This window comes from Ochotona princeps, chromosome 20 (assembly GCF_030435755.1).
Source record: "Ochotona princeps isolate mOchPri1 chromosome 20, mOchPri1.hap1, whole genome shotgun sequence".
NCBI lineage: Eukaryota > Metazoa > Chordata > Mammalia > Lagomorpha > Ochotonidae > Ochotona > Ochotona princeps.
The window spans coordinates 24,234,942-24,259,053 of NC_080851.1; positions in this window are offsets into that span (position 1 = coordinate 24,234,942).

Consider the following 24,112-nt stretch of genomic DNA (forward strand, 5'->3'; position numbering starts at 1 on the left):
TCTCTGTCTCTCCTCCTCTCTGTATATTCGGCTTTGCAATAAGAATAAATACATCTCTTAAAAAGATGAAATTAGAAGCTCTCATGATTAATTCCTAAACAAATTCACTTTTGAACTTCTCTTGCCGTGAATCACAGGCTTTCCCTGTGTGGACATGAGCTAGGTAGCTTGTTATGAGGCCGTTTCCTCTGCTGCACCAATTCCACAGCCTGGCTAATCCTAGGTAGTGATCACCCAGACCTGCTCTCAGGAGGCTTCTCTTGTGTCCCCTACTAGAATCCATCACTCGACTACATGTCTCATCCATGTTTTATTCTTCCTCCACAAGCTGCCTCACACTTTTCGAAAGCTGAGTCTGTAGTTTACCTCCTACAAAGTTTCATGAGGTGTATGGCTTTGTGATGTTAAAAGTTTTTTTTTTTTAATCAGTGACCAACACAGCCTCTGACATGTAGCATGTGCTTAATACTTTGTTGTTGAATGAATGCAGTGGAATATTTACTATGTTTTTTTATTCTGATAGGGTTTTTAATCACCATATATTTTAGAGTCTATGTATAGTTGATAGGATAAATGCCTCCCACTATCTCTTTTTTAAAAATCCTCTTGGCTACTATCATGTATTCAGAACCAACTCATCCAGGTCCAAAGACAAGCCCACAAAAAGGACAGTTGGGATTCTGATTGTAATTGTGTTATATGTTTATCATCATCTGGGAAAGAGCAACATTTGCATTATATTGTTTCCTGTCACAGCCAACGAGGATGCATTTTCTCCTTATTGGTAGCCCCCAGAGTACGTGTATAACATTTAGTGAGCGGACAAATGGGAGGGGCTTTTGTTATTGTCTAAAGGGGGCAGACTGAGGGAGAAACATCACCCAAAGAGATGGAGGGCAGGTGCCTTGTCCCAGGACAGTTCGAACCTTTGTCACATGTTGTCTTGTGAGCTTTCAAATCCTACCCTGTCCTTAGGAACGTGAGCCTACACCTTGCAGGAGCTTCAGCCACCATGCATCCCAGCCTCAGCCACTATCTTCCAAGTCCAGCCTCCACTATCTACATTAGTGAGATGAAAACCTTCAGATTTCACCTTTACTGCCTTAAGTCTAACTTCCAGAGGGCTGGAATGATCCTCAAGTCTGGAGGCAGGCACATTTTCTTAATAATGGAGATTCTCTAACTCAATTAGCCAGGAAGAAAAGCAATAAAGGCAAGGCAGATGTCTGGCAGTTCTAAGCATTCTGCCTTAGGATGCCTCCAGTAATGAGTGGGGGCAGGGAGCATGGTTTGACAGTTTCCTGCTTTGTTTGAATTTCCTGCACATTTTGTTTCGATATTAGACATCCACATGGTTAAAAATATTGTAGCTTCCACCTCCATTTATTCTGCTTTTACCTTATGTCCCTCAGAAAAATTGCATCCATCTTGGAATACCACCTTACTTAGAAGTTTGTTTCCAAAATCAACATTTAGAGTGACAATTGCTTATGGTAAAAAAAAAAAAAAAAAAAAAGGATACCTTTAAAAACTCTTTTAAATTATCCTTGAGGAACAGTATCCAGATGCAATGCCCTTTATAATTATTTCAATAAATGACATTTTCTATAATATTGAACTTTATAGCTGTTTTTAACATTGAACACCCAGTGGATAGGGTTGGCTTGCATTTAGGAGCTACACTGCATAGTGTGTGTGTGTGTGTGTCTTTTGGAAAAAAGCAGAAACACATGCAGCATGAATTAAACATAATTAAATTTGTGCACAGTAAATGGGCATATGCTACTCCATGATATTTTTATGTAAGTTTTATTTTTTCTATTCAGTTTATTCCTAAGTAGTTTATAGATTCCATAGTCATTATGAATGAGCTCTCATTTTTTTCCCTTTGATTTTTTTGCTCAGTATAGCTAGCAGATGGGAAAACTATTGATTTGCAAGTGTTTTTAGTACTCCAACTATTTAATAAATTCAGTCAGCTTTATTAACAGTTGTCAAGCAGATAGTCTTGTATTTTGTAGGTATATGATCGTATCAGCAGTGAGTAATAGCTCCTCTTCTATTCCAATATTTATACTGCTCATTTTACTTATGTTGTGACACTCGCTTGAACTTTCAGAATATTTAAGAAATGAGAATTATAATGAGCATCTTAGTGCTTCTTTATCTAATGGGGAATACCTCATCACTTCTCCCCTATGAAAATTATCACGCTTGATTCCTAGTAGATTTCTTTCATGATGCTCAGAAAGGTCTCCGTTATGCCTGATAATAAATTATAAAAATGTAATGTTTATTTTAAATAATGAATGACCATTTCTTGCTTTAAGAAGCACATATACACATTTCTAGGTGAATTAGACCAGGAAGTGAATAGGTACTTGGTCAGGTGAGATTTATTTGTCAGGCTGTTAAGGTTTCAGATGCTAGGCTCAGATTATTGATAGGCAATTATTTTAAGGATAGCCAAAACTGTTTGGTGGTATGGGTCCTGAGATCCATGCCCATGTACATGGGCTGGAAAGGACAGCACCTATCAGATGGATCTGCAAACACTCTAAAGAGTTTTTCCAGGTAGTGTAGTTTTTAAGTTCTTTTAAGTTGCTGCTTGTTTCTGCTTTTTAATGGAAGGACTCAGGCAACACTCAGCAGAATCTTCCTGCAAGCCATTCAGAGTGGGTCAGCCTCTTTCACACTAAGATATCAGCATCCCTGAGTGTGTTTGTAGTAAATACTGGGATTGCTAATACAGTCAGTTGTGAATACATACAGCTCATGTTTTATTATGGTGCCACAGAAAAAGTAATCAGGACCAGTGTTGTAATGTAGAGGCTGAAACTGCTGTCAGCAATCTTGGCATCCCATATAGCTATTGATTCAAGTCCTGGCTGATACACTTCTGATTCTGTTCCCTGTAATAGCCTGGGAAATCAGTGGAAGATGACTCAAGTGTGTGGGCCACTGCTACACCTGTGGAAGAAGCTTCTGACTTCAGTTTGGCCCAGCCTGGGTCATTGCAGTCATCTGGGAGTGAGGAAGCAGATGGTTCTCTCTCCTTCTCTCTCCATAACTCTTCTTTCTAATAAATATGTCTTTTTGAAGAAGCAATGAGTTGGGGCAACTTTTTATAAAGATAGGGTGGCACATGGAGTTCAGGCAGCTTTCTCTGCAGCCTGGCACATGAAACAGGGAAGCATTAGGTCCATTGGGTAAGACTGAGTCTCAGGTGGTCCTGAAGAGGTCTAAACCAGGTATTAAAATTACAGTAGGGTTTTTTTAAGGAAAGCATTTCTTGTTATTTTTGGCGATTTATTGAAAAAATGCAACAGTAGGCCTCATAATTACTTAAACATTTAATAATGAATGAAGAAGTCTCACATTCATGGTCAAGTTACACTTAGCAAACTCAAAACATATAAATAATATGGGCATTCATTCACCGGGTTAGACTCCTATTTGTTTTGCTAGACATTTGGTTTACAATAACAACACATTCTAACTAAATTGATCTTTCTGTTTTTTATTATATTTAAATATGTCTATAAAGGACATAGGCCCTGAGATACTGAATTTAAGGCATATCTTCAGTTTTTGTCTCTGTTATACCATCATTGCGAATGTACCTTCTTTGCATAGGTTCTTTTGGCATGCTTCCAGAGTAGCAGAAATGTCACTGGCACCCATTGTGCTGATCACACAGAAAAATACACATTGTCTATATTAAAATTAATCAATTGTTCAGCTGCCCACAATGTAAATGTTACTTTAATATTTATGGTGGTATTCCAAGTATAAAGACTGGCTTTATTCTTTATATGAATATTTGCTTATCTCTTGCTCTCCTAGCCCCTTGAGTGGGGTTGCACATCTTTGGAACACCAACGATCAACACAGCTAGCTGCCACAAATTCTACCCTTGTGAACTGTTCCTTAAAATCAACCACCTCAGGGCCAGCACCATGGTGAAGCAAGCTAAGCCTCCATCTGTGGTACTGGCATCCCATACGTGTGCCAGTTCCAGTTCTGGCTGTTCCACTTCCGATCCAGTTCCCTGCTAATAGCCTGGGAAAGCAGTATAGGATGCCCCACACCCTAGGCTCCCATACCCATGTGGGACACCTGGAAGAAGCTCCCAATTTTCAGCTTCAGATCAGCTCACCTCACGCCATTGAAGCTGTTCGGGGAGTATGGCAGAAGATGGACGATCTTTAGAAAGTACTACCTCCGTCATTCAGGATTAGCCACAGTTGCTCCCAGGATTTGAACTTCATCTGTGTTATGGGCACATACACATTTCAGTTTGAACAATACAAGCACTCAAGTCTCCTTCACGAACTCATTTCTCCCTGTTTCTTACTGAATTCCTGACTCTGCACATTATGCTTCTGCTGACGAATAAGAAAGGACTCAAAAAACAAAAACAAAAAAACCCTCATGAAACTTAAAAGATGATCTTATTTTGGTGCAAAGATTTTTCAAATCCATGCATATGTGGAATCTTCAAAAAATCATGGAAATGCATATATGTGAAAATCTACTCTTCTTTTTGTTGGAGATATTTCCAAAGATTTGTATTTCGGCTTAGATATCCTTTCTTCTGCTTCACCGAGTCTCTTGTTAAGACTTCCCAGTATATTTTTTGTCACACTGAATTTTTTTATAATATTTCAGTTTGGTTCTTCATGATCTTTCTTTTGAATTCCTTTTCAGACAGTTCATCAATGTTTTGTCTTCATGTTCTAATACTGGAGTGATGTGTTCCTTGGTAGTGGTCCCACTGTCTTGCTTGTCCATGCTTCTTGTGTTTCTGTATTTTTAGGCATCTGGAGAAACACTGGTTGATTTTCTCTTCTGAAGACTTTTTCCTGTAAAATGTGCCTGCTTGACTTTAGTAGAGCATCTGCTGCTTCAGTGGATATGCAAAGGCATGTGTTGGATGGGACCTGAGAACTCAATAAACTCCAAGCATAAGGAAACTACATCAAGTGACATCATATTCAAGGTGCTCAAAAATCAGTGACACAGGTGTATCTGGAAGCAGATAGGGGAAAATAATAATGCTTCATGCATAGAGGAGCAAAGACAACAATGTTGGCCAACTGCTTGCCAGAAACAACACAAGCCACAAACAGGGTGACATGTTCATGGAACCTAAAGAAAAAAAAATTGTTATCTTGGAATCCCATATTTACCAAAAAAAAATCTCCCAAAAAATGAGGTGAAAGAGACTTTGCTGATACATTAAAAACTGAAAAAAAGGATACTTTGTCACAAACATTTTCACTACAAGAAACATAAAAGGAAGTCTTTCAGGCAGTTGGAAAAATGATAAAGACGAACGTTTGAATCTATCCAACAGGATGAGGAGTATCACAAATAGTACAAATGTGACTAAACATAAACAATTTTCTGCTACTTTAACAATATCTTTAAAATAGAATTCATAGTTAAAAACAATGCATTACAGCATTTATAACAGGTAGCAGGAAAAAGACCAAAAAAAACCAGCTCTTAGACTAGGAAGGAGAGTTTAATAGTTTATTGCTATGTCCTTATACTACATATGAAGGGTAAAATTGCCTGGAAGTAGACTGTGTAAGTAAATTTTCATACTGTAAACACTAGAGCATCCTCCAAATTAAACAAATGGGTTTAAACAAATGAGCCCCAAAAAGTAAATAAAATGGAGTCACACACAAAAAAAATCCAAAGGAGATCTTAAAATGTAGAAACATGGAGCAAGAACAGATGGGACAAATATATGAATTGAATTCAAAAAGTTCAAGAAAAGAGAATCAAAAGATGAGTTAATTTCAATGCATCAATTTTGAAACCCATGCATTCAAAGCACATCTACAATTTCCATAGAAATAGATATTATGAAAAACTATGCATGGATTTCAAAATTATTTTATTTCAAAATAAATTATCTTTGAGTTCATTTCTCATGAGCTTTTGCAGCAGACTCAAGCTATTCTAATGGAATAATGTGAAATACAAAAGTTAGAAAAGTATTTATCATAACACTACCTAGAGTACAAGCCAATGGTGGCAATCTATTCTATGACAGGGAAATTGTAGGCAAACACACCACAACTGGTATTTGTGAAGAGCATGCAAAGCATGAGATAATACTGATGGCATAAAGCAAGCGGAACGAAGGCAAAATACACAGTTTCATACTGAGGAATACTTGTACAAAAACATGACAGGAAAAAAGCAAGCACGCACACACACACACACATACACAGAATAATGCAACAGTGATTTTTCCACTTCTGCTTTTTTTGAATTTTTTGATAATAAGCTCCTATTCATTTTATAACACAAAGGTAAATAGTAATGAAATCCTTCATAGATGCCTGCATTGGGTGTTTGGACTTTTGGTTAAGGTGTGCCTTGGGACACCTACATCGCATAGCACAGTGCCTGGGTACCAGTCCCAGTTCTGCTTCTGCTTCCAGCTCCCTGCTGACACATGTGGAGAGGCAGCAGGTGATGGCTCCAGTGCTTGAATCCCTGATACCCACGAAGGAGACCTGGATCGAATTCTTAGCTCCTAGCTTCAGCCTGGCTCAGCCTTGGTTGTTACGGCTGTTGGGGGAATAAACCAACTGATAGAAGATCTTTCCTTCTGTCTCTGTCTTTTAAACACACACACATACAACATGTATTTAAATGTGGTCATGTTGTAAGTTTCTGTGCCAGATCTAGTTACAAATCTATCTCATAACTTCCAACATTATTTTTGAAAGCCTCACAGTGCGTGCTGCAGTGCAGCCACTATGCCTCAGATGGCTAGCAGTTACTGGTGTCGGCAGGTCCAATTCCTTAACCTAGGCGTCAAAGTATGTGTAATCCCAAACTGTGTTTTGTATTTGTCACAGAACCAACAAAAAGGTATTGAATTCTCCTTATGTTGGCACTTGCTGCTTTCCAGCTTGGAGGATAAAAGATACATGACAGTAGCTGATCTAATTTATTCAAATTAGCTTTAAAAGAAAAACAAAACATATTGTCAGGTATAAAACTTGGATAAAATAGAAAAAAATATACGTTACACCTAACAAATGAAAAGAGAAAATTAGCAACCACAAAATTAGCTCAAGTTCTATAGACATTATCTGCTCAAAAAAGATGAGATATGAATTGATTAGAATTACACATCATTTGCCTGATGAAGCCTCAGACAGAGTAATACTACTACTAATAATAATAATAACAAGTTCTTGGTTGGAAAGTTCTCCATTTGGTAGTCGCATAGCATATCGTGCATTGATGTGCTTTTGATGTTTTATACATAAGCTAACATATTTATTAAACTCATGTATGCTCAATTATCTTCCTTAGTTACAGAACTATTTGTGAGCCATACCTATGTCATTGAAACTGATGCTAAGGGCCCAGTATAGTAGCTAACGGCTAAAGTCCTTGTCTTGCACATGCCGGGATCCCATATGGGTGACAGTTCTAATCCCAGCTGCCTTGCTTCCTATCCAGCTCCCTGCTTGTGACCTGGGAAAGCAGTCAAGGACGGCCCAAAGACTTGGGACCCTGAACCCGCGTGGAAAACCCAGAAGAAGCTCCTGGTTCCTGACTTCAGATCGGTTCAGCTCCGGTCGTTGCGGTCACTTGGGGAGTGAATCAGTGGACAGAAGATCTTCCTCTCTGTCTCTCCTCCTCTCTGTATATCTGACTTTCCAATAAAAAATAAATAAATCTTTAAATAATAATAATAAATCTTTTAAAAAATTAAGATTGCTACCAGTGACTACCCTGCAGTTGTGTATGTAGCATGATTTTAGAAAGAGAGAAAGAGAAAGAAACAGAGAGAGAGAAAGAAAGAAAGAAAGAAACTGATGATAAATGCTAGTCATACAGGTGTTCAACTTTGGTATTCAACTTGAAAGAATATTTGTCCCAAGAGAAAGCGACCTGAAGAAATCTGCCCACTGAGGAGATGTTTAGGGCTAGCAAGCAAAATAAAATTGTATCATTTACTTTTGAACTTGCTTCTAACTAAAGATGTCTTGTCTATTGCAAAGACAAAGCAAGAGGGTTTTTTTTTTTTTTTTTTTTTTTTTTGTAATTCTGGGTGCCTGGAAAGCAGACAAAATGGTTTTACTTCTGAAAAATCTGAAGCTACAAAGATGATTTTCAAAATGAAGGGCAACTCACAGCTGAAAATTATACCTTTGGGCAAAGGGCCAATTCAGGATGTGTTTCGCTCTGATTTGGAGCCATGCCAAAATCCCTTGGTCCCATTTGTTCAGTTTTATAGCTAACCAACAAAAAGGAATTATGAGAACGTAGCTAAAGCGTGCTTGTGAGCAAGTCAGTATTGGAGGTCTTGCTAAGACGCGTGTTAACATGCAGAGACGCACAGTGAGAACAAGAATCACCAGGCATTTTCAAAGAACCAAGCAGAACCTGACTGTCCAAGGAAAGCTGAATGAGGGTGCAGCATTTTAGGGTCCCCACGCAGTCAGTGGGCATTATGGTGGAGGAACTAGAGACACTGGGAAAGCCAGGACCCAACGGGACCTCGCTGCAGTTTTACAGAAAGCCAGGATTTGTTCAAACAGCCTCCGAAGAACACAAGACCCATTTCTAAAATAAATGCATGCTATGATTTCACCTGATTAAAGTTGGTGTTTATTTTCACCTTAACACTCACATAACTGCGAAAGACCAAATTAATTGGATTTGACAGGATTTTTCCCAAACAAAATTACACAAATAACTGTATTAATAGTACTTAATACTTTCCAGGCTGCAAATAAAAAAAAAAAATTGGCTCAATTTTTCATTATGAGTCTAAACTGGGAAAACAAATTAAGCTTTCTGTGGTTTGGGGCTTAAAAAGAGCTGTTGTTTTTGGAATGTTACAACTTATCACAGAACTGATTCAAACAAAGAGAATAAAATTACTCTGTGTTAAGTCTGTTAACATTTTAAACATTAAACTGTTATAAAAATTTGGACTATCAATATACCACTTCCATATTTTGTACACATATATTCATATAAATGGATAAAGATACATTGTATAAAGTATCTAACACATTTGTGTTATATGTAGCATATTGAAGGATATGGATACATGCATAGAGACAAATAAGAGATATTTTTCTGCAAAATGGAGCATCCTGCTTTGTATGTTGTATTCCTTTTGATCTGTCCACTCAATGATTTGGCAGACATCACAACACAAGGCTGTCCTGGCCAGGATTCAGCCTGTCAGACTACGTGCTGCTTGGTGATATTCACAGATCGCTCCGTTCAGTTGGATTTATGTTACTTATCATCACTTGCCCTGATATTCATAAATGTGATCACTCCTTAGTTCTTCTTTTCAGATTATGCTCATCATGTTCAGGGGTATTTCAGAGAGAGAGAGACTTTTAGTTCAGGTAGTTTAATTAGTCATAGGAGAGAATCTGAGGAACTGTTCCCTGGTGGAAGACAGCCTGGGAGCATTTCCACACGGTGGAGTGATCATGCCAGGGAAATGGACCCCCAGGTACACAGCACTGGGCTTTTAAACATCTTAGGCACAGAGCATGGGAGAAAGCAGCAACTCTTAGGTTCGCACATGTGAGTGACTTGTAGCTAGTGACCCAGGCAAGTGACCTGTAGCACAAGGGCACTCCTTGTGGGGGACTGAGACAAGGCCTGAGTGGTGCCTATAGGACATTCCTAACATTCCTGAGGCCCTAAAACCAGGATGCTCTATCCCAGACTCACTCTCACTTTGCCTCAGGCTAGCATGCTGCTCTGCCCAACCACTCTTGACATCAATGGTATGTTAATCTCTTAAAAAGGTTTAGAAGGTTTCCCATCCCTTTGTTTGCCATGATAAGGTAACTTAGGAATACCAAGTTCTTGGAAGGCTATGTGCACCACGCTGGCTTCTGACATCTCACAGTAGATTTCATCTCATTGACATTCGAAATGCTTCTATGATTTTTTTCATGTGTTCAATGAACAAATTCTTCCATGGCTTTCCTTCTCTTTTTCTTCAAGTTTTCCATTTGTCATAGATTTTCTTCACTCCTAAAAGATTCGCTTGTTCTTTTTTGTCTTTTCTACTATTTTGTGTTTTCCATTATGTTCAGATTTTATCTTTACTATTTCCTATCTCCTAATATTTTCCTTGTTTCTTAAAAACTGCTTTCATTCTATATTTAGCTCATTTAGCTTCCATTTTTCCTCAGATCATTCCTTACGGCATTCTGAAATCTTTTCTGTTCTTTCTCCTTACCACTGAGTTGCAGCCCTTTCGTGGGTCCTCCAAGAAGCTTATATGAATAGTAAGTTCACTCCATCTCCATGTGATCAAGTCTTTATTTCCCTAATACTTCGTGCTATCACAGGTTAGATAAGCAATTCTAAGTTGGGGTTTGTTTGCTTGGAACACTGTGAAGACATTCTACTGTCCCGTGTTAACTATCGTTGCTGAGAAACCTGAAATATCTGAGTGTCATTCCTTTACTAACCTCGTGTTTTCATTTTTCCCCTCTTCTGGGTATTTTCACCATTCCTATGATGTGAATACGCAACAATTTGTTTTTATTTGTCTTAGGCAGACTTCTGTTTCTTAGGAGGATTCTCTTCATTATGAGGGTCTATATACTTTTTTTTCAACTGTGGGCAAATCTCAGCCATGATAATTCTTTCAATGTTGTATTTCTCAATATTCCAGTGACTTATCTTAGAATGCCACCAGTATATAGGTTAAAATATCATTTTTTCATGGCTTTTGTCTTCTCTTTCATATACAAATTTGTTTTCTTTCCTAGCTATAACTCTGATTAACTTCTGCAGATCCACACTTCAGTTTTTAATCCCATATACAGTGTATTTAATCCCCTTGTTAATGTACAATTTCGGTGTCCATATTTTTCTCTTCTAAAATTTCCATGTTTTTTCTCAAAACTTGACTATCATTTTTTTATGTAATCTAATTTGCAACCTCCAGAAATCTTTTGAATATTCTAAAATTTCTTTCAGATTGATATGCAATGCTTAAAGAATATATTCTCTCCAAAAAGAGAGTTTTGGAATTTAGTGTAGACCCTCAGACCTTACCACTCAGATTGTTTTTGAATAATAAACTTCTGGTATGATGATTCTCAAACTACAGACCCCAAAATTCACTGGGGATAAGGGGGATCTTTGAATTTACAGCAGCTGTTCACTACAGTAGACTGAATGCATAAAACAAGTTCACCTTGTACAAGACTTGTGGAAACTTCTGACTACTTTGCTTTCTCAAATTCTCATTAACCTTCAGTCCCCTTCAGCTTCATAGCCAGCCTAAGATATTGGCCACTCTAACCCAGCACAAAATCAATCAATGGCTTTTCTATTCACAACCAAAGTTGACTTATGTCATACATTGGTGAGTTTGCTAAGCTTGTAATTAAGTTAAATTTGTAGTTAAAATAAAAAGAAGGGAGGCATCTCAGGAAAACAATCTCTCTCTTTCACTTCCCCTTCCTGTCTTTCGTCTCACCATCTTGCCTTCTAAGATTCCACACTCTTCAATGTGTAGAAGACCAGGGCCCATATCAAATCTTCCTCTTCTATCCCCTACAGTCATCCAGCAATTTGAACAGAGCAATTTCTCTTTCTCCAAATAATGTTACTTCTATTTTGTTCTAGTGCTCATTCTTAAAAAACAAAACAAAACCAAGCAAAACCAATATTGGGGTCAGTGTAGTGGTATAGCAGGCTAATTCTTCTCCTCCTCCTGTGCTAGCATCTCATATGGGTGCTAGTGTGTGTACTGGATGTTCCACTTTCCTATCCAGCTCCCTGGTTTTGACCCTGGAAAGCAGCAGAGGATGGTTCCCTGCTGCCATGTCGGAGATGTGAAAGAAGCTGCTGGTTCCTGGCTTCAGACCAGCTCCACGGACCTCACCATTCTGGTAGTTGGGAACTGCACAGCAGACAGCTAACTCCAAGATTGTATTAGGAACAGAGAGGTGCTGCAGAAGAAATCAGAGAAGGGAAACAGGGAGTCAGGGGTATAATATGTCTTCAGACCCTAGAACAGTTCCTGTTTCAGAAAAGGTCACCATATGTGAAGGACAAAGCCTACATGATTCCACTTAGAAAAGGTAGCAAGGTCAGACCACTTGGTCAGACAGAAAGGAGAAAGTCATCAGAATCTGGGAGAAGGGAAGAAAGGAGTTCTTGTTCACTGGGAATTCATTCGCCGCAGATAACAAAAAGGCCTTGAAGATAGAAAATGGTGATGGTTGTACAACATTTTTGAGTGTGTTTAATGTTATTGACTCATATGCTCACAACTGGGAAAATATTATAAATATTATGCTATATATGTTTTATCACAATAAGCAAGCAAAACGATTTTCTTTTCTGGGGTTATTTTATGAATTGCCAAAGTGGAGAAGCATAAGATACAACACTTCTGCAGAAAATTTCACGTGAATTTAGTGGAGTATACTTTGTAAATAGCAACAGTCTATAATAAATCTATAGAACAGTGTGTTGACTTGGAACTTCAGCCATTTGAAAGATGTTCAATCTCTCCCACAATAAAAATAATGCAAATTAAAACTATAATGAGATACTATTTTTTAGCTACCACACTGGCAAATACCAAAACCAAAATAACACACTGTGTTGTTAGGCTGTAGAAAAACAAGCATGCTCACACATTATTTGGAATTAAAACTAGCATGTGTCCTATAGAGGATAACACAGTAATATACATCAAAATACAAATGCACCCTCCCTTTGATCTCAGATTTCATGTAACATGTATGTCTGTTACATGACAGACAGCTTGCATACATATTCACTGGTTAATAACTTGAAATAGTAATGTTGGAAACAATATGGGTACGAATAAGTAAACACACTGTACAAATTTAGGGTATTTGCAATCTACAATATAATGCAGCTGAGAAAAACAAAAAGAAAAAGGTACTCTAGGAACTGAGTATTCATTGATGGCAGAGCAAACCTCTTATTGACAATAGCTAAAATAACTATTCTTTTAATATTGGAAGTAAGTTTTTACCTTAGTGGATAAAAATGCCAGTGAAGGTGCCTGAAGCCCGCATTGGGTCACTTGGGTTCGATCCTAGACTCCAGCTCCTGGTTCCAAAGCCCTACCAATGCAGACAGTAGTAGCAGCTCACATGTGGGAACACTGGGTTGGGTTCATAGATCCTCTGCCTCTGTAACAGTAAAAATAACAGGCAAGGGAGATTCCCCAAAACAGCCAGGACTTCATAGCAAAATTCTTGAAGAGAAACAAGTGATTCACTCAAGTCATTTGCAATTTTCTGAGACTGAGTAAATGAGCAAAAAGAAATGACTGAGAAACTAGAGAGAACATTCATCAATCTCAAAATTTGTTGAGCAAAAAAAAAAAAAAAATAAGTAGGCATTCGGGACTTCTGAAACCTGAAGAATTAAGGAGCTAAAGAAGTGGAGGCAGAGCTGAACGAGACAGCCAACATGCAGCTTTTGCCTCGGAAGTATTTACCGATTGCTCCTTTGCTTTGACGCGGAGAAGCCTAGTAAAATGTGGCATCCACATCATAAAGCATGATTTTGTCAAGTTAAAATAATCTAAGAGCTGCTTAAAGAGCATAGGGGTAGAGAGCCATAGTACTTTTCCTTATCCATCCCAAGGGTCTTGGCAGACACTTCTCTAACCAAAGGCAGGTAAAAGAGGAAAAACATAACATATTTACTTAACCCAAGTTTTATAAGGTGTGACAGCCTTCTGAAAGGGATACTCAGAGGACACAAAAACGTATGTTTGTTGAAGAATGGTCATGCAAAATTTGATTGGGTGAAGGAGTATGAAGTATGGTCCGATACAATAGCATAATGGCTAAATCCTTGCCTTGTATGTACCAGGATCCCATATGGGTGCTGGTTTGTGTTCCAACTGCTTCACTTCCCATCCAGCTCCCTGCTTGTGGCCTGAAAAAGTAGTCGAAGATGGCCCAAAGACTTAGGACCCTGCACCTATGTGGGAGACCCGGAAGAAGCTCCTGGCTCTTTGCTTCAGATCGGCTCAGCTCTGGCCACTGTGGCTGCTTGGGGAGTGAACCAGCGGACAGAAGATCTTACATTCTGTTCTCCTTCTCTCTGTATATCCACATTTCCAATAAAATGAATTAAAATCTTAAAAAGTATGAGGCAATGTAATAGACTGAGACAGAAACCCAGCAATCTGCATTTAAATTCTTTGCCTTTTCGTGTAGCCTTCCTTCCTCCACTGAATGGGTCAGAACTTCTCTTAAGCATAGGTCCTCAAGAGAGAAGACAGTGTGATCTCTCTACATTTTATGGCTTGCTTTGGGGGAGGAGTTCCAATTTCTATAGCCCATGGTTTCTATGACCCATCTAAGGGAAGAATTGTCTTTTCTGTGAGTCATTTAGTGCCAGAGGCAGAAACTAAGTGCTTTAAGAACCCACTTTGCCAGGGCATTCTGCACGCAACGCAGCAATCAGACAAAAACTGAAGCCTTAGGAGCAGTTGTTGTTCTTAAAGAATGCAGTTCCCGTGTTGGAGGTCGTTACGCAGAGAGCAGCAACCAGAGAAGGACAGAAATGAACCAGTGCCAGGTGTCGAGAACTAGTTAAAGAGATGACTCTGCATGGTGGCTGGCGACGCTGGAGCCCCAGACAGCACTTATTCCTAAGATAATTGGTCACATGCTCTGCTCACCTCCTTCCTCTGGGCACACTGATGATTCACTTGAGATTTTCCTGGCTGGAAGGGTGATTCGTCAGTAGACAAAAGACTCACAAGTGAATTAAGTTGATAAGAAATATGGTTCCCCAAATAAGTAGAAGTCCCTTGGTAATGGAGCCCAAGACTAAAAGCAGGGCAGTCTAATGCCATCCCACTGCCCCTTGCCCATACATATATACTAAACAGAACAGGACGGAAGCCTCTTGTAACAAGTATTTGCCAATGGACAGCAAGATTTAGGTTTCAACAGGAATAAGTTAGAAAGGGCTCCATGAAAGCTGTCCCAGCCTTCACAGTAACTAATGTGAAACCACTATACTTGGTCCTTGGAGAGAATGGTGCTGAAGCCAAATACCGCTAGGCTGGGAGACCTGGGCTTGGTCTTTCTACCAGCCCCTCCGTTTGGAACCTCTTTTTCTCTTATTTACATAAAACTACTTCTACTCTCATCATTGTGTCTGGTCTTGTAAATTGTCATTGACAGCAGGACACAAACCCGAACTCACCTTACCAGTTTGTAAAGCTAAGGCAGGCATCATGAAGTCCCTCTCTGTCTAAGCAGAACCTTCCAGCCATTCAGCCTGCAGTTTTCAACTTCTTTTATCGGTTCTTTTCCCATTATGCAACCCCTCCTCTCTTCAAACCCTAGTTCCTACTACAAGGAAATTGTGGCAAGTGATACCAAACAGGGACCCTGAAAGGGTGGCTCTACTCAAAGGAAAAGGAGCCATCAAATTGACAGCTAAGAAAAGCAGCTACTTAAAAGAAAGCAGCTACTTAAAAGAAAGGGATTGATATCCTAGAAAAAAAAGACAGGAAAAAATGTTAAAGTTCATGTTTATAGTCTTTGAGTATAACCCTGGATTTGCCTGGGAAGGGAAGAGGTGGGTGGAATGCTAAAATTTCTTTTAACAACTGGCCAGCCTCCCTAAAAATCTTTACCAATTTGAGATATCTCTCTTCTTCGTTTGTCAACATAAACTACAGAACTCTCTGCTTGCCACTGTTCTAAAATGTAAGGATCTATGAAATCTTGATAGGTTTCCTAGGAAGTCTTTTACCATCCACAATGTGACTCTCAAAACTATTTGACAAAGCATTGCTACTATGCTTAAATATTCTGTCTTCTAGGTTAAAATATTTCCCTGAGACTCTGAGATTGCAATACTTTGGTAAAACATAATTGTATAAAAATTCTCTGGATTCAAAAACTGTTTAAACATTTTCAAAATTCAAAACTGCTTTGAAGTAACTATGGGTTAAAATTCTGCATGTTCTTTTAAATGATGTTTTTCTCTTAATTTGGAGGCATTGTGGGTTGTTTGCGATGTAAATTAAAGGTTAATTGCTTTCCATAGCTTTGGTTAGAATGCTCAGTTCTAACTTTTACTTTGACCAAATGGTTTAAACTTTTAACAATTAATTCGCATCTAAAGCTTTAAAAATAAGCCTTCAACCTGGAACTCTCAAAAGATAAAGTTCTCAACTAGGAGAGATTATAACCACCTAATAATGCCTTGTTATTCAAGACTAATCAGCAACAAACCTGTAAGTTCCAGGAAGTACATCAGACAAACCACTGAGAAAAATCTACATTCTACCTTAAAACAACCCTAGTGATGCCTGGGTGCAATTTGGACTTCACTCTCATATCCCTACGTGCAATTGAGTTCATTTTTCTGGGAGAGGGAATGTTTTAAGAAGTCGATTTGAACCAATGGACACTTTGCCAAAGAATAAGACTGATTGTCTCCTGCAACAAGTTTAATTTTTGTCTTAGTTATTTAAACAAAAAAGTAGGGGGAGATATTTGGCAAGCAAAAACTAAGTGTTTTAAGATCCAACTCCTCTAAGACAAGGCAGCAGTCAACCAAAAGCAGTCAGGGGCAGCTGTTGCTCTTAGGATAAGGAATTTAGATTCAGAAAGTCATTAGGAAGAGAAAGCAGGAGCTGGAGGACAGAGACCAACTAGTGCCAGGCTGTAGAGACTAAGTGGCATGACTGGCAAGGCCAGAGCCCCAGGCAGCACACATTCCTAAGGTGATTGACCTTGAGCTCTGCTCTCCTCCTCCCCCTGAACACCATCTACCTGAGGACCTCCTGGCTTGGGACAGCGATTAGTAAGGAAACAAAAAGTTTCCAAGTTGTATAAAATCTAGCTCCCCAACAAAAGGCACAGGAAAGGTATTGAGTTGCTCCCCTCTGGCCTGCTCCACTTGCAGAAATTATTTCTTGTGTCTTAGCTTCCTTTTCTCATTACCTGTCACTCTTTTTCAAACTCTGGTGCATGCTGCATGGTGCCAAGGCACTATACTTCCAGGTATTGCATTCTGAATCCTGACAATAGTTTTAAGTGTGTTCCTTTCTCTTTTTCTGTCTTTCAACTCCACCCAACACAGCCCTCTTCTCTTGGATCACTTTTTCCCTCCCTTTATTGCTTTTCTCATGTTTCTAATATAAAGCGTGTTTCAGTCTCTGTTCTCCCGCTGGCATCATAACCAACAGCCAGATACACACACACACAAACGGGGGGAGGTTGTTGGGATGTGGTAAAAGGCTAGCATTAAAACTTCCCCCAACACTTTGAAGACTGTCCTTGGCTTTATAATAAATGACAGTTCTGACTGAGGACTTTTGCTATCTATCATTACTGTGCTCTCCTTTGGCCAACTGAAAAGATGTCTAATGTGCACTGTGATATGTTTTACCTTATTCCTGGTCATGCCCACTGGACACAGCCTGTAACACTACAGCCTCCTACCCAGAGCCTGAACCTCTTCAGTCAATGATTACCTGTAATTAACATCTATTCACGACCTCCCCTGGCACTGCCAGGCCCCTGAAATCTGTAAAAACAACATAGCAGTTGGTACCTTCTATCTTGCTCTATAATGCACTTATTTATCAGGATTGCTTCATTGTCTGTGCTGAAGAGCAAATATCTGTATCTGTTGTGTTGACGTATCCCAAGCACTGGGAACAGTGCCTACCTAGTGTATAGTACAAATGTTTGCACCTGGCATGTAGTCAAATATTTGATAAAGCCTGCAGGAGCGAGTGAGCGAGTGAGCTGCATAGGTGCTGCCTGAACTTTTGACGGTTCTTTCTCACTGTGTCACCTTGACCCCCAGAAAGTTCTTCTCTGGGCACACCTCTATTACCTGCTTCAATTCTCCTCCAGGTAACAACATCTTAGAGCATTCTCCTTTGCTCCTACAGTTAGTCTGTTTGTGCTTTAAGAATTCATTGCCGGGCCCGGTGTGATAGCCTAACGGCTGAAGTCCTCATCTTGAACGCGCCAGGATCTCATATAGGCACTGGTTCTAATCCCGGCAGCCCAGCTTCCCATCCAGCTCCCTGCCTGTGGACTAGGAAATCAGTCGAGGATGGCCCAAAGCCTTGGGACCCTGCACCCACATGGGAGACCTTGAATAAGCTCCTGCCTCCTGGCTTCTGACTTTAGATCAGTTCAGCTCTGGCCATTGCGGCCACTCGGAGAGTGAACCAGTGGATGGAAAATCTTCCTCTCTGCATATCTGACTTTCCAATAAAAAAAAAATCTTACAGAAAAAAAAAAAGAATTCATTGTGCTGAGGGGAATATGTTTGCAAACCACCTGCAGGCCTGGTGGCTCCCACAGGGTCATGTATCTTCCATGGGAATCATACTCCACATCCTGCCTCCATTGTAGGTGCAGGGTGTTTTCAATGCCATCCTTCCTCCTTGCCTTTCTGTTAGGCTGATAACTCAAGTCAGTCCTTGAACTCAACACTTCCAGACATGCAACACATCTACTTCCCCTGACCCATGCTGTGGATACCCAGTTCTTCAGACCTTTCTTAAGAGGGGTTGGTAGAAGCAAGCATACCCTCCTTGTATCTTTGAGAGTAACAGTAGAAATGAGCTTTCAGTTGACTGGGATGATACTCTGCTGGCTCTGTCATCAGACCAGAGAGGGTATACCTAAGAAGCCGTTGAACTTGACGGGACAATAAGATGCTGGACTCTATGTTTGGTATACGCTTGCAATGGGGAAATCTCAACTGAACTTGAGCTGTGGTTATGCAGCAAGGTGGAGGAATCCACCATGGTGGGAGGGTTTGGGGAGGGGTGGGGAGAACCCAAGTATCTATGTAACTGTGTCACATAATACAATGTAATTACTGAAGTTAAATAATAAATAATTAAAAAAAAAAAGAAAGAAATGACTCTAAACTCTGACAATTTTTTCCCAGAGTCTTTCAACTGTCCCCTCAGCCTCTATGCTTCAGGTGTCACCAAGAATGCTCAGGCATCTCCTTTTGCAAACCTACACATTGAGGCATATTCACACTGAAAAATTATGTGTGGCCAGAAATGCAAATTGAACTGGGAATGCTATGTGGTCCCTGACAATGTTAACAATGAATAGAAAAGCCCTTATATTGGGGAAGGACTGCTGAATACCTATTATTTTTCTCCCCTTTGTCTGTAGACTTCAAAGAAATAAAGAATATCATTTAAACATTGAAATTTTGTCAAATTAATCCATCCACAGGAAAACATATTAAGCCATATGCTACTCTAGATGATTTATCTCATTTATAGAATTCTTCACATCCTATCTTATCTGTACAGACTATTCATTTTTTTGCATTTGTTTATTAGAAAGAATTTCTTAAGAAACCTTTTATCTCAGCTCAAATCTTTGAAAGTTGTATTAAAACTTTTTATGTTAGAAGTGGGCATGAATTAGTACAAGATAATACCCAGTATATTGGGTAAATTTTTCTGTCTTTGGAAGACGACTTGCTTAAATATTCAGGGTAGATCCAAATAATTTATTGTTTGTGAGGTGTACTTGTCTGGTTTGCAGATAACTCTTGCCTGTCTATGGCAAGCAGTGAAATTATAGCCTCTTCAATATAAGGTTCTGCTTCAAGTGGCACCTGCTTTTCCTCAAAGCTTTATTAAAATAGCTCTGCAGATACACAAAAATGAACACCAATAACACCTGTGGAAACTAGAACAATGAGCTTTTGTTTTAAACCTAAGAGGATCTGGACCTCTCTGGGACAGTTTTTAGAGGGAGAAAAGCAGCACATCTGGAAAAAGATAGAAGTTTTCTCCTCCTCTGTTATATGATGCTTTAGTTGAAAACACATGACCTATACCTACAAGAAAATGAGCTGGCCAGACCTGCACTGAACACAGTGTAAGTTCCAAGACAACCAGATGGTAATCTCTCATTGCACTCATTCCCACCTCATCCCTAGCTCCATCCAGCTACTGTGACTCTTCTAAATACACCTGGGCAAGGTTTGGGTTGTGGGTTACCACCATAGTGGTCTCCAGAAATAAAGTACTCGGAGTCTGGGAGAAGTTAGAAATAGAAACAGTAAAAACCAGGGCTAGAGTTTTCCATGCAGTCCATCTGTTCCATGCATTTGCAAGCCGGCAGTGGACGTAGGAGTGGATCCCATTTCTGTTTGAAAGAGCAGAAGTTACACAGGAAATGTGTGAGGCACTGTGCTCTCCACCCCACCTGCCATCTGCAACTCCAGCAAAGATTCAGCCACCACCCAATGGTCAGAGTAGAGAAGATGGAGCCTCCTCCCACCTGCTCCTGTCTGAGAGTAGAGCAAACCACACAGTCAGGAAGATAAAGGAAAGGAAATGTCCCCCTGGAGACTCAAGAGGAAAAATTCTACTTCTACAATTTTCTTGTTCAAGGAAATAAAAGAAAAAGACTAAAAACTGTGTGTTTAAATAAATGTTGAGATGCCACAGAAAAAAATTTCAGTGAGAACATAACCTATAAGCAATGAGATGGGAAGAAAGCAGGACTTATTGAGGTGAGAAATACTGTAGGGAAGCAAGCATTTCAGAAAGCAGAATGAAGTCATCATTTAAGGCAGAAGTAGCAGAACTGACACTAGCAAATTGAACGAGTAATGTGGAGGACAAATAGGAAAATTTCTTGCAGAGTAAAGTGGAAAAAGACAAAGGAAGATATGGTGAAAAAGAAGAAGATGGCTGCAGAACCCCAAACTACGATTCAGGTAAAGATTTAAGTGATATTCTGTGGCCCAGCATGGTAGTATAGTGGCGAAAGTCTTTGCCTTCCTTGTGCCAGGATCCCATATGGACACCAGTTCACATCCCGGTTGCTCTGTTTCCCATCTAGCTCCCTGCGTATAGTGTGGGAAAGTTGGGACCCTGCACTCATGTGGGAGACCCTGAAGAAACTTCTGGCTCCTGGCTTCAGATCAGCTTAGCTTCTTCGGCCATTACGGTCAGTTGGGGAGTGAACCAGGGGATGGAAGATCTTTATCTTTGTCCCTCTCTCTGTAAATCTAACTTTCCAACAAAAATAAATAAATCTTTTAAAAAGATTTAAGTGATAGTCTAAGTGGAATTATCTGGGTACCAATTACAAACTGATGGATCAAAATACAGACAGCAGAGCAGAGTGAACAGGAAAAGGCACAGACTGAGAAAAGATGTGCAAGATGCGCCCATCTGATAACAGATCATCACCATAACCGCAAGGAAGGCTCCAAATCAGCAAGGGTGGCTGGACAGATGGATTATAGATAGATGGGCAGATAGACAGGTAGATAGATGATAACCAGAAAGATTATTAGAGTGGGCAGATAAATACATGATAGACAGATGGATGGATGGACGGACAGATGATAAACCTAATCAAAAAATAGACAAAGTCTGAATTCATAGAAAGAGAAGCCCAGATGGCTCAAAAGCTCATGAGGAGATTTCAACCTCATTGGAAGTCACAAAAGGCAAAATTCAAAATAACACATGATTCTTCACACAACTAAATGGCAAAAATAGGAGCATTTTATGATACGAGGGCTGGTGAGAATGAAGGCAGGGGGGTTGGATTGTCTTGTGGAGTGCCGTCTGGCAGTGAGCCAAATTTGTGAATGCCTTTTGACTTCTGCAGATGAGAAGTAGAAGATGAGAGAGGAGAAAGAAGCAGAGAGAGAAAAGCCCCAGAAAAAAGTAAAGGTATATCAGGGAAAACAGAAGAAGTGATAGCCCATCAATAAGATGGTAAGATAATAGACAGAATTAGCAAAAATGAGCCAAAACCATTTTATTGTCTCTCTGGGCTTCTTAAAATTTTATTTTAATATTCTAATATTATATATTATATATAAATTGCATAACAGCATACAGAAGTATCAGAAAAGAAGTTATGTTTAAATATACATAATCCCACTAGTCAAGGTTTGTAACTGCTATTAACATTTGATATATTTCTTTTGGAACATTTTTTATGCATAAACATTTTCCCAAGTCATTAAGCATTCCTGAAAAAATGATTTCATAATTTCTAAAGATCAGAAACCATTACAACAATTGAATGTGCCATAACAATTTTGAATTTTCCCCATTGTGAAAAATGTGTGCCATTTCCAAACCTTAAAATTACAAATGAAATAATTTTACATACACTTTGTTAGCATTTCTGATTCCGTTTTTTGATCATCCATTCACAGATGTGAAATGATTCTATTTAAACATTGTGAAGGCTTCTTTTTCCACCATGGGCATTATGGCACAGCCAGTTACGCTGCTGCTGGGGGCTCGCATATTCCCATACCAAAACGACAATCCCAGTCTCATAGATAGGTAGACAGATAGATGATAAACAGAAAGATTGTTTGAGTGGGCAGATAAATACATGATAGATGGATGGATGGATGGATGGATGTGTTTCTCATTCAACTTCCTGCTGATGCATCCTGGGAGACAGCAGGTGATGGCCTGAGTACATGGGTCCCTACCACTCCCATGGGACACCCCAGGTGGAGTTCCAGGTGTCTGGCCTTGGTCTGGCCCAGCTCTGTTTTAGGTATTTGAAGAGTGAACCATCTAATGAAAGATACTCTCTCTCACTCTTGCGCTCTCTCTTTATATGTGGGTGTATCTTTCTCTCTGTGTTACTTTGCTTCTCAAGTACATGTAAATACGTAAATATTTTTTAGACATTTTCCTTATGACTTCATTGCCTTTAAGAACAATTATGCAAGTTGGTACCTCTTTTAATAAGAAATCTTCATATAACACCATAGAATCTGTATTTTCAATAGTGCATGCCACACCTTAATAAGTGAACTATTACAATCTTGTTTGAATTTGTCTTTTTATTAGTAAGTAGAAATTTTTTATGATTTGTTTATTTTTATTGGAAAGTCAGATATACAGAGAGGGAGAGAGATGGAGAGAAAGATCTTCCGTCTGATGATTCACTCCCCAAGTGGCCACAATGGCTGGAACTGGGCTGATCCAAAGCCAAGAATACAGAACTTCTTCAGGGTCTCCCATGTGGGTACAGGTTTCCAAGCCTTTGGGCTGTCCTTGACTGATTTCCCAGGACACAGACAGGGAATTGGATGAGAAGCAGGACCTCCGGAATCAGAACCGGTGCCCCTATGGATCCTGGCGTGTGCAAAGCAAGGACTTTAGCTGTTAGGTTGCCGTGCCAGGCCAGGTAGGTAGAAAGTTTTTAAGGTTTATGTATTTCTTGCAGCCTTAGAAAAGTCCAGCCAATCTGGGCTCAGGCATGATCTTTCCAAGGGTTCTGGCCCCTCAGTTCAGAATGGTCAATGGTTGGATTCTGCTTTTCTCATTGATTCTAGCAGGCCTGACCCATGCGAAGCTTCTAACAAATATCTGACTTTAATTTTGTTTTCATGGATATTGCACATTTTTTAAAGTATCAGCTAGGTGAATTGACTTAAGAAAATTCTATTGGTACATCAATAAAATGGAATATTATTTGGCAATAAAAGATAAATTACCAAGTGGCAGAAAGACAAGGGAGAGCCTAAAACATGAATGTGTATGTGTCTGGAACCGTTCTGAAGGCTATGGGTTGCATGACGACAAATGGGAAAGGCACAGTTATAGGAACGGTCAGCAGATTTCCAGGGACTTAAGAGCAGTGCAACAAAGTGAACCCCTCATGTAAGCTATGGGCTTTAGCTGATAGCAAGATGTCAAGATGGGCTCCTAGATAAGAGCAGAACCTACTGCATCGAAACAAGGGATCAGATACAGTGAGCAGCAGAAGAGAGAGGGGAATCCTGACTGCTCTACACAATCATTCGAGTCAACTCAAAATGCTCTAAGAAAACCTAATGTGAAAGACAAGTAAGTATGCGTTCTTTAGAACCTCCCAGGTTTTGCTTCCTTTGCATGTAAGCCTCTCTCTGGAAATTATTTACAGCATGAAATGGGAAGCAAGATTTATTTTTCTCCCCAGCGGAGGCAAAGCAGATGCAAACAGGAGCACCCAGGTCCAAGTGCTGCAGAGCTGGGTGCTCTGAGGGACCATGTTTCCCAGTGAAGATC